Source organism: Saccoglossus kowalevskii, chromosome 21, assembly GCF_978046115.1.
Source record: "Saccoglossus kowalevskii chromosome 21, keSacKowa6.1, whole genome shotgun sequence".
NCBI classification, from domain to species: domain Eukaryota; kingdom Metazoa; phylum Hemichordata; class Enteropneusta; family Harrimaniidae; genus Saccoglossus; species Saccoglossus kowalevskii.
The window spans coordinates 25,770,498-25,782,858 of NC_140661.1; positions in this window are offsets into that span (position 1 = coordinate 25,770,498).

Genomic DNA, 12,361 nt, shown 5'->3' on the forward strand with positions numbered 1-12,361 from the left:
CAACTAAAAACTGTTATTAGTTTTGAAATTCTACCTACTGCGTCCTACTTAATGAGAACAATGGTAGCGTACACATTTGTTCGTTGCTAGCTTGTAAAGGTGTAGCAGTCAACTCCTTGGTGTTCAATGTGTGCATGGTTACACATACGATTCACTAATAAGGAACATTTGTGTACATTATTATGTTTAATTATAAGTGCTTGGATTATTTGAATTAATAAAAATTCAGTTTTATCGCATAATTTTGGTTCCTGTTCCTGCCCTCTAGTAATTCTGTCATCATCGCGTTTTAACATGTTATTCCACATATATTTTGCGTGTGACGACGACGGAGTTTGTGTTGGTAGCAATATCTTTACACTGTCATGAAAACTAAAATAATCATTCGTATAATTTTGTAAATGGCTTGGTCATATCCCATTTTGCGTTAAATTGATATGGTCATACGACATATCGGCGGGTCACCTTTTTGTCGTGTGAGGTATTTATTCAAAACATACACATCTCAACCGTTAAAGGATTTGCCATATACAGTATCAATTAGAATTCATGGTCCCTGTGTGGATAAATTACTGAACGTTACCAAACTCCTTTTATCCGTCTGGCAACGGCTATTTATATGACGCACAACAACTTTTGTATTTGTACAACTGTATTTGTACTTTTTTATCGATTGTAGAAATTATATTTTTTCAAACGTGGCTCGTGTTTGCTGTCCCAATTTTTGTTTTCCTCATGTACGTGTCAAAATTATAAACATTATTTTTGAGCATGCGCGATTTCTGTTGGTATTATTTTCCCAACAATCCTATATGTATCACGAGTACGAGTTTTAACCTGGGCGCGGCTTGCACTAAATACCGCCGGTGCCTCTTTCGATACCCTTCGATTAATGAAGACATGCCTCGAGAGGAAAGACATTGAACTCTTCGCTTGCGCATCAAAAACGCTGTAGTTTAGTCACGAGTGTTAACGTTTATACTAAAAATAATTTTAGATGAAAATTTCACAAATGTCTTCAAGTTAAAGTTGTTGGTATCTTGCAAATATTTGAGTTAACCATTGCGTAGATTGACCTCAAGTACTTCACCGGGGCATTTCCTCATGTATGTATATTAACTATAGGAGGTACCATATCTTCTGAGTAAGTGTTTAAGTTTAAACCCAGCCACCATAATTACTCTATCATGGAGATTATAAAAAGCAAGTCATTTGTGAGTTATTTGTTGCACACCCCGTTCTGTGTTTGAACAATATAATAATTCGACAAAGCGGTGAATGATGTTTAACTCGCAGCATTAACTGATGTGTTCGAAACGAAAACATAATATGTTGCTTATTCTGCGTAAATGGCTGTATGTAATAATAGTTTCCTTTAACGTTCGACTTACAGAAATAAAAAAAGAGTCATGAACTTAAATATGTCAGAAAAAATACCACAGCTGTCTCGTGATGCGGTTTATCCTTGCTGTATCGTCCATCACTTCTCTCGTGAAAACATGGCCGCAAGATGTGCCACATCAGTCGTAAAATTATCTCTATACCGTATAAAAACCGGGGCATAGGCAGGGCGATCTGTCATATTGTGTTATCGATAATAAATATATGAACAAGTGTATTAAAACTGCTTATTGAGGTTGAACTACTTTTTATGACCATTAGACTCTATAATAAAACGATCACATGAGCTTACACGTTCCTACGTTGCTAAAAGGTAACCATAGACCAGTCACCATCTGGGTGTGCAATGTATTAAAAATGTACTTTTTTTGAGAATGTGCACATAATCATAAAAATGTTTCTATTCTATTCTATTCTATTCTATTCTATTCTATTCTATTCTATTCTATTCTATTCTATTCTATTCTATTCTATTCTATTCTATTCTATTCTATTCTCATTGTGAGCCTCACGCCCTCTATTCTTAAACTTGTGTGCTGCGTTTACCTACAGGGAAGTACACAATACACTTGGTTGCGCATTACTTGTAAACACGAAGTCGGAAGACATCACCGATACATTTCCAAAGGTAAGAGTTGTAGTTAGTAAATATATCTTACTTAAATTCGCTTTCCATGTCTAAAGATATATATATTTACATGCTGAAGGTTATTAATACAAATATAAATATGTTTCTATTACGGAATATCAATTCCATTGATTTGTATTTTTGCTCGATTTATTTACATAACATATGTGAACAAATAAGTGAGTAATATCATAAATATGTAGATATTGGTACTGGGATTGGTATTTATGTCAACTAAAAACTGTCATTAGCTTTGAAATTCTACCTACTGGTCCTACTTAATGAGAACAATGGTAGCGTACACATTTGTTCGTTGCTAGCTTGTAAAAGTGTAGCAGTCAACTTCTGGGTGTTCAATGTGTGCAAAGTTACACATTCGATTCACTAATAAGGAACATTTGTATAAATTATCATGTCAGTCAAGTGTTTTGATTATTTGAATTAATAAAAAATCAGTTTTATTGAATAAATTTGGTTCCTGTCCTGCTCCCTAGTAATTCTGTCATCATCGCGTTATAACATGCCATTCCACATATATTTTACGTGAGACGACGACGGAGTTTGTGTTGGTAGGAATATCTTTACGCTATCATAAAAACTAAAATTATCACTCGTATAATTTTTTAAATGACTTAGTCATACCCCATTTTACGTTAGAATTGATATGGTCATACGAAATAGTGGATAATCACATTTTTGTCGTGTGAGGTATTTAATCAAAACATACACTGTCTCAACCGTTAAGGTAAAGTTGACAAATTACTCAACGTTATCAATCTCCTTTTATCCGTCTGACAATGTCTTGTATTTGTACTTTTTTATCTATCAGAGGCGGTGGCAGCTTTTTTTTCACTGTGGGCAAAGATTTTATGTGAATGTCAGCAAATCGAGCGCCGAAGGGTCCTGGGCCATGCTCCCCCGAGAAAATTTTGAAGTCTAGACCCTCTGAAACGCTACATTTTGGGGGGCAACAATTCGATGGTACACTTAGGTATATTTCTCTTACGTTGTACCGCACGGTGTGCATTTTTACCGACATTTGCGGTGGATTTTAATGGCAAATATAGATTAAACCTATTAGAGTGTTAAACCTTATTTTATCGTGGGGACGACCGCCCACGAACTATTTTCGTGGGGACCAGCGCCCCACTGTCCCACTGTGCCACCGCCACTGTCTATTGCAGCAGGTATATTTTATTTAAACGTGGCTCGTGTTTGATGTCCTAATTGTTGTTTTTGTTATGTACGTGTCAAAATTATAAAAATTATTTTTGAGCATGCGCGATTTCTGTTGGTAAACATTATTTTCTCCACAATCCAATGAATCCAATAAAATCACGAGTAAGAGTTTTGACCTGGGCGCGGCTTGCACTAAATACCACCGGTGACTCATTCGACACCCTTCAATTAATTAGGACACTACCTCGAGAGTAAAAAAATTGAACACTTCGTTTGCGCGTCAAAATCACTGTAGTTTGGTCATGAGTGTTAACGTTTATACTAAAAATAATTTTAGATGATAATTTCACAAATATCTTAAAGTTAAAGTTGTTGGTTTCTTGCAAAATATTTGAGTTAACCATTGCGAAGATTGACCTCAAGTACTTCGCCGGGACAATTCCTCGTTTATGTATTATTATATATAAACCGACTAGGTGGTACAGATCAACCACTGCGAGCGCACTGTTTTTTTTAGTACATATATCGAATGTGTACTTTTCTGCACACATAATCTCAAACTGAATTTTACTTACTACATTTAAATCGCAAGCAGATAAGTTGTGTATTTGTTTATTTTGTACAACATATATCTTTTTCTATTTCCTCAAAATAGCTTACAGTAGCTGCCCAACTCTCCCGGAAATGGAAATTATCTTACATATTATTGGTAAATACACATTTTATTATTTCTTTATTTTACCGCCGAGATCGTAGTAAATACTTAATGAATAATAGAATACAAGTGATCGTCACCAATCGGCGCCTCAAACCTGTTGTTCAATATTGTATAGTCAGAATTAGAAATTATAAGGTAATTAAATCTATAACAAGAACAAACAACTCATAATATTAATACTACTATTAATAATATTTATAATTTGTCAACAGTGTGTAGTGTCGTTTCTATGACCTACCTCAAAGTATCCGTACTCGGTAGGTTTTATTTATTTATTTATTTATTTATTTATTTATTTATTTATTTATTTATTTATTTATTTATTTATTTATTTATTTATTTATTTATTTATTTATTTATTTATTTATTTATTTATTTTAATTAAATCAGCGATTTTTTTCATTAAACTATGTTATGTTTAATGAAATTGTTATTTATTAATACACGATTAGTGGCATTAGCACCAAACTTTTGATTTAACAATGATTGTTTTCATCGTTTTGTTTAAAAGGTCAAAGCAATCTTCATGCGCCCTATTTCAAGAATGGACCATACGAAGAGAATATACCTGTAAATACGGCGATCGGTTCTCCAGTCGTAAAAGTTACCGCTACTGACGAAGATACTTTGGAAACCTCTGTTAGTATTATTGCGTGATTTTTAAATTGATATTTGGCAATAATATCGACATTACTTACGATGTATCCAAGACGTGTGCATGTAGAGAGCATTTAAATATTAATTATGTTGCATTAATTAATAGATGAAATGATACCATGAATGTTATTTTACTGTTTTTAGGATGTATGCAATTATGAAATTTCCTATAGTTTACAACCACATTTAGAAGATATCGCACTATTGTATTTCGAGACAACGGTGAAATAACAACGAAAAGAAACTTCATTCAAGAACCTGGGAGTTGGTCAAGCGTACGTTACGAGGTAATTCAGAGTCAATTTATATCATTGTTACCCTAATAAACGCTCATTGTGGCACAGAAGGATTGTAGTTTATTGTCCATATTTAGGGAGTTAGGGGGCACCGGTCATTAAGGCTAACCTAGGAGACGTAGGTCGTTCAATTAGGTGGAAACTAACAGTGTATTTCGCTTTGCGTGCGTCATCATTGACATTAACAGTATGTTGGGTGAAAAATACGTAACACTTGCAAAAGAATGTTCTTCTTGGAGACGAGGATGATTCAGTTGTAACATAACCCATAATATTTTACATTTTCAACAGTAGCGGTTCCATGAAAAGTCTATACACGAAAATATATACATACGTAAAGGTGTTTTATATACATTTGAATAACGACTCAGCGTTTTTAAATTCATAGCAATGGCAGTCATTGATATCTATAACCACCAGCCAACATGTATTCATATTGATAATTGACCTCACTAACTGTGGTTTATATGTTCATAGATGTATATGTTTTATACAGCAAGTAAATATCATCACGCTGTTCAAATGGGCTTGTTTATGATGCTGATAGTCGTATATTACACACGAAACGAGATTATTGACATGCACTGATACCGAACCATGTTTATTAGTCGCCTTGAAATAATACGTTCAACTCTCTCGAAGTATATAATTAGGTCAAGTAATTCGGTAGCTGTGTGGTTAAATTTCACTGTCGTTCATGGTAACTCAATGTTTTGACTGTCGTGCTGCCAGCTAAGAAGAGTTTTATCGTTGTTACAGCAAGTCTCAGAAGTATTGAGGCAGCCAATATGCAAACTCGCTAGCGTATTGGCTAACTGCTTTGGTTTATATTAAACGGTTGGCTTTCGAATCTCGCTGGCGCCGTCTTGTGGTCACGCCTACTTAAGGCGAATCTAGTTAACAGTAGGACCGATCCTCATACTTTAGGAGATAATCAGCGACGGTCTTACAGTTTGATGTCGATTTCGCTATCAAATATACCAGGGAAAGTGTTCTATGTTTTTCGTGTCCACACAAAAACGACGAATGATGTCGATTTTTTCAGAGGTTGGCTTAATGTTACCCTAACGGATCATTTGGATGAGAAAGCTTTTTATTTTCTCCTTGATTTGTAGGAAACTGTTTCTCAACTTGTCTATTTAGTTTCAAGCAGTGTTCAAGATGAACACTGTAGAATTGTAAATTACTCCAAATAAATAAATGTCCAATTCGGGAACAGGATAATTGTATATTTGGTTTTGATAAAATAGTAAGTCGCCACCAGCTTAGAAAGTGCGTCGTGTTTCTCTCATGAAGTTTGACGCTGATTCTGCACAAAAGAAGCCGCTCATCCCGTGTATGTGGGGTTTACAAAAGACGTGGAGATGATCCGTTGTACATCGTGACCACTAATAAAATGATTGGTTGTCCAACTGTGGGCGTGTCTTTTATTTCAGTGCTAAATGTGCAACACCAAAGTCCCGCCATTTATTTTTCATGGTTGTCCGACCATAGTCGTCTGCAACAGTATCGTGAGTTCTATATTTGGTTTACTATGTTGGTCGCTCGACACCATATTCACCGCCTCCCTTTCGGTACCAACGCCCAACTCTGCGTCCTGAGGAGGAAATCTACTCACCACGCCACGCCACCCCGATACCTTTCCTTCCCGGAAACCTGCTTCACAATACGAGACTGATTTCTCTATAAGTTCGGCCATTTGAAATCATATTCTGTACAAGAATTTTATCAATTAAATGGTCTGCGTCCATTGCTGCTTCAAATCATTCAGAAAATGGCAGCGCAAAAACCGCGCAAATTCATTTTACCGCCACTTTACAGCGGTTTTCACACAGACACCAGTTAATTCCGTCTCCCAATGGCTGAAGCAATTTCACATCGACCAGACACACCCCAAAACAAATTTGACAGGAACGGCCAATGCGCATGCGTATAAAACCGCTGACCCCAATGTTCTGTACTTGATAAGTCTAATTACTACAGCCGTGTTTGTGTTCGCCTGTACATGGTTCATTACAAAGCATCAACAGTTTGTTCTGGTATTTTTTTTCTACCTACTAAGTATTTTCTATTCGCGTCAAGCCAAATCGATCAAATTAATGTTATAATGCGCTGTATTTCGATACATTATCGTATTAGTATTAATATAGTACAGCGTTGTGTGCTTCATTTATAAAAACAGTTTAGCCACAATCCGTAATTGTGGCATATAGTCACGTATAGTCGATGGTGATATTATGAGAGATAAGCAATCTACACACTTAATTTGTTTGGAATTTCTGTTTAATATATTTAATTAAGTTGGTGAAATACAGTACACTTGTTTTTAAGCTTAATTGGATGTCAAAAGTAAAGTTGATAACACCACGATCATGCGAACTGTTAATACACACAATGAAAGACATATCTTAAAGATACTAATATCAATGAATTGGTCTCTCTAGTTTTTAGTGGTCATATCAGATGATGGTTGCCCAAGCAAACAGAACAGTAGCATTGTTACAGTGAATGTCTGGGACCAGCCTGTATTCAATGTTACAGAATACATGTACGTAATTGTTCATATTGTATTCAAGACAATTAATACATTTCATTATGCAATACGACTTGTGTGCATGCACTATAAATACTTTTAACACGGAACTTGACGATGAATTTATACGTGTCATTCTTGTAAATTTTTTGTATCTTCATGACTAGCATGCCAACCTCTCCGGTCGAAGGAGATCTACCGAAGTCTTGGTGTGAAGGCATTCCCCAGGCTGTATACGGAATGACAAATGAATCAATTGTGTATAGCATCACTAACGGCAATAAAAAAGGTACCAATGTTTAAATAACATATTTATTGTAACTTCAACTAAAATTATCTTAGTGTGATGTGATTTCTACATTAAATCCAACTTGTTATAATTGCAGGACATTTCATAATTGATCCGAAGACTGGGGATATATGCAATAATCACGTACTCGATAGAGAAGATATTGAACAATATAATCTCGTGGTTACTGCATCATTACAAACAGTATTACAAGGACAGTTATATGAATCCGGTTAGTAAAGTATTATGACATTTTCTGTTGTGGAATAATATAATATCAAGTGATATATGTAATGGAATACATTATACTTTTACACAAATATAGATTACCTCTTTTTTTTGCATATTTAGTAAGAGTAAGTCAAATTGTAATATATATGTCAGCCACGTATATTTCTCTATGTCATATGTGTCATGGGTAACACATTAATCATTGTCCTGTTTAATTTCATGTTGAGTTTTATACAAATAACTGTTTCCAAGTAATATGTATTATTTCAGATGCAGAATTTCCATCAAATGAGTTGAATTTTTGATAACTGTAGACGACGTCAATGATAATAATCCATATTTTGAATCATCAATGTACACTATAGCCATGTATCACGCTGTGCCATCTGGGTCGCAAGTGACAAGTGTCAAGGTATGTCACAACTATGAATATCCTCTGATATTGTTGCAAAGCAACTTCAATCAAGTAGACCTATTTCAAGTTATTCAATTAGAGAGCGTTTGTTCCGTTAGGAAGCGATGTTAGCGATCAGATGACCATGTCATGTCTCTGGAAACAAATTATAACAGCGGACGCTATTACCTACAGTCTTAGTTGGATTTGCTCGTTTGAAACCCGTTTTTGAAAAAAACCCCGACAACTTTGATCTACTTTTCTCCATATATACTCAGGCCATCAGTGGCGGAATAAGATTCGTTCAATGTGTCCTAATGAGTTGTTACCATGCATTACAAACATCATATAAGAGAAGCACATATTCATATAAAATTTGTTCTCAAGAATATGAATGGTTATCAATACAAAACACTTAACATATTTCTATAGTTTTTAATTAATTATTTCGCCATTAGATCTTTTCATACCTTTTAGAGACATGTCACGCTTGCTTTCGTCAATAGTCGAAATCATTGTTCGACATTTTGAAATTATGTAAATCCACGTATTATGTGTCCATATCATTACACTTAATTATTCCACAAATTATTTAATGAAATTTAATTTACGCACATTCCACATATAGTTTTCAACATCCAAATTATGTGATTCATTGTAGTAAATGCTAATTCCATTCCATACAGTTCTCGCCACTCCATTAGAGCAATTTTGTTCACAAATCACTAAGTAAATTTACAAAGAAAGTTAAATGTCGGTGAATATATCCCCTCACTACTGCTTGTGTCCAAAGCGGTGTTGGTTGGTTCAGTACTTTATGTTGATGGTTGTTTGGTTATAACTAGCAGAGTGTATACTGCAAAAGGCCTATTCACTTTCAAAACATTCATTGAAACTGAAATTCTGTTCATTCAATTTATCCTTCGATTAGTATGACAGTGGGTCTTCCGTGCTCTATATACACGATAAACAGACAAAGATGACTAAATTCAATTCCAAAATTATTAAGAAAAGCAAACTTCGTAAACGTTCAACTATATAATATGAGGTCAATACGAGGATATCGCAAAGTATGCAGGAAGAACGTACAACGTGACAGACGTGCAGCTGACGTCGATGCATACTTTGCGGTATCCTTGTAATAACCTTATATTATACATTCAAAGATAATTCATGGGAATGTCAAAATCCGAACAAATTTAGAACAGATTTAGCGAACGCCTTTGTGTGGGGTCCGGTCAAACTTTTCGCTGGGAGCTGCCATGTTTGTTGTTGTTGTTGTTGTTTGCTAGAGGACGCTTACGCGCGTAATCGTATCAAATTTGGAATTCGCATTTGCTAGCATGGTTGGACGCAAATACCCAGTGTAATACCGCAACATTACGGCATTGATTTCAATTCTAGAGAGCCTCAATCACAATAGAAAGAAATATTTATAGGGAACAGTATATTAGTGTAAATAATATATCGTCGATAGATTTTGTTGATGCTTGAACTAAAATTAAAATATACTGAAGGACTCGAACTGTGAACTTGTAGGTAAACACAAAAGTTATATATCCCATTGATCTGAATAGACTACGTAATTCAACGTATAATCAGATCATATGGCGAGTTAAATAATTGAAATTTTTAAAAAGATATCAATGCATTATACGACATATACTTTACAGCTCCCATGTCAAATAAAGTAAATACAGTCAAGAGCGACATGTCTCTAACATAATAAAAGGGCCGCATGTCGAATTGAAACTGTGAAATGTTCGAAACGTTGTGCAGTAATATATATTGAAAGTCACTCATATATCTCAGAACAAATATTACCTGAATATATGCTTCTCGGATAGTTACAAGGTTGAGGAAGGAAGGCTGAGTTGTCGCCTTTACGAAAACTGGATTTGAACGAACACGTCTTCTTAGGGCGGTCGGTAAAGCCGCTAAACCTCACGGCGTATGGCGTTATATTTTGTAACCAGTGATGGTCAGGTGATTACACACATACGCTGAGTTGATCACATGACATGGTCACTTGATCGCTAAGACTTCTCTCCTGGAATGTTTCAAGCTAGGATATTCTCACTACAATGGTAAACAAATATGTTTATTTTTAATTCTTCTATCTCACAGGCTTTAGATGCTGATTCTGGGAATAACAGCGCCATACATTATAATTTACAAGACAATTCTGGTTTATAAACAATTGAACAAACTACAGGAAAGATATTCACATCAAAAATATTGCCAGAAAGTACAAGTGAAACCTATATTTGCTACGTCGAGGCTACTGATAACTTTGGTACAGGATTGTCACCAACAAGTGAAGTTAAGGTAGACACATGAAACTATATATTTATGGGAGATTGTAGTTAAATCATGCACATTGCAAAAGAATAACGCCGAAACTGTGTCCAATATTGAAAACGACAAGAGCTTAATCATATAATGATGAAAGTCTACACAAATTACGTTTAATCGAGTGTATATTTGTTCACGTGTATAAAATATTTATAATTTGTTAAAATTGCCAATATGTAAACTACCAGATAAACATAATGTCATATAATAACCAAACATGTTGCTTATTATTTAGATATACCTTACTGGGTTCAACAATATCGTTTTGATGACATCTTCCTTCTCAGTAAGTCACGTTAAATCGAATGACGAGCAGTTATCACAGTGAGTGTAATTACAAATTACTAATTACTACCCTTTTTAACTTATTACTTATTAACCGTTTTGCCAACATGTAGCTATAAGCCTGACAATAATCTTCCTCTCTAAAGTTAAAATATATATTTTTGCATTGCAGGGACATAAGCGATGCAATACTCCTAGAATGTAACGTTTTACGTATTTGGCCAAGCAGTCAAGACGACAGTGGTCGAAATGCAGATATGTATGTTAAATAATATTCAACAAGTCGCAAACAAACAACAATGTATGATTCCTAACTACCTAAAACATGTGATTTGTTTGTAATGATCAATTTTATTTCTCTACAGTACCGAAATTTGGTTCTCATGTGTTTATCCACAAACGAAAGAAATTGTACCCGCAGTCATATTGACAGAGTGAGTATTATTTTGCCAGGCAATAGGGTCGCAACTCAGTAACTTTCCGCCAATGTATATTAAAATAATAAAAGAAAAATAAGCCATCTACTTATTTATTTATTTATTTATTTATTTATTTATTTATTTATTTATTTATTTATTTATTTATTTATTTATTTATTTATTTATTTATTTATTTATTTATTTGTACATAAATTAGTAGATGAAATATAAAGTACAGAATGATTGCTCGTAGAGTATAGCTACTCTGCGTAGTATGAACTGATGTTAAAAAATTGTGATACAAAGAGCGAGAAACTGACACTTTCTTGTAGATTTCTTTATAATGCTGAGATTACCGGTGGTGCTGTAAAATTATGAAATGAAATCTATAAACGTTAAATACATTACGAGAATCCAAATTTTCACAATCGAAATTCTCACTGCACTGATAAATGCTGAGGACTATCAGGTCAACATAAATTTGCGAATAAATTTATCTACATGGTAGAAATCAACAAATTGTTAGTAAGAACAACGAGAACATGAAGTCTTGCCATTCCCGGTGAGAATGATATCATTTGTAATATCATATAAATACCAAATACTAAGTAAAATGTGTGTTTATCTAAATTATCTCAATCTAAATCATTATTATCACATTTTAATCATTCTTACTAGAAAAATGAAAGACAGTGAAGACATGTTGGAATTATGGCGAATTGAGACCGATGATGTGATTGTTGGGACAGAAGATCGGTGGGGCAGTCCATCAATGGTGGATGACAACAATGGTTCGAGTGTTGGTCTAATTGTTACTATTATAATGATAGTGTTACTAATTGCTGGGATACTTGTACTATTATGGTTTTACATAAAAGGAATTCGAAGGTCACGTGGCAAAAAGACAGCCTTTATCGAGTGTTTCAGATGCGAGGACTATTTGGTAATGCCCATTATATATTCTTAGATATACATA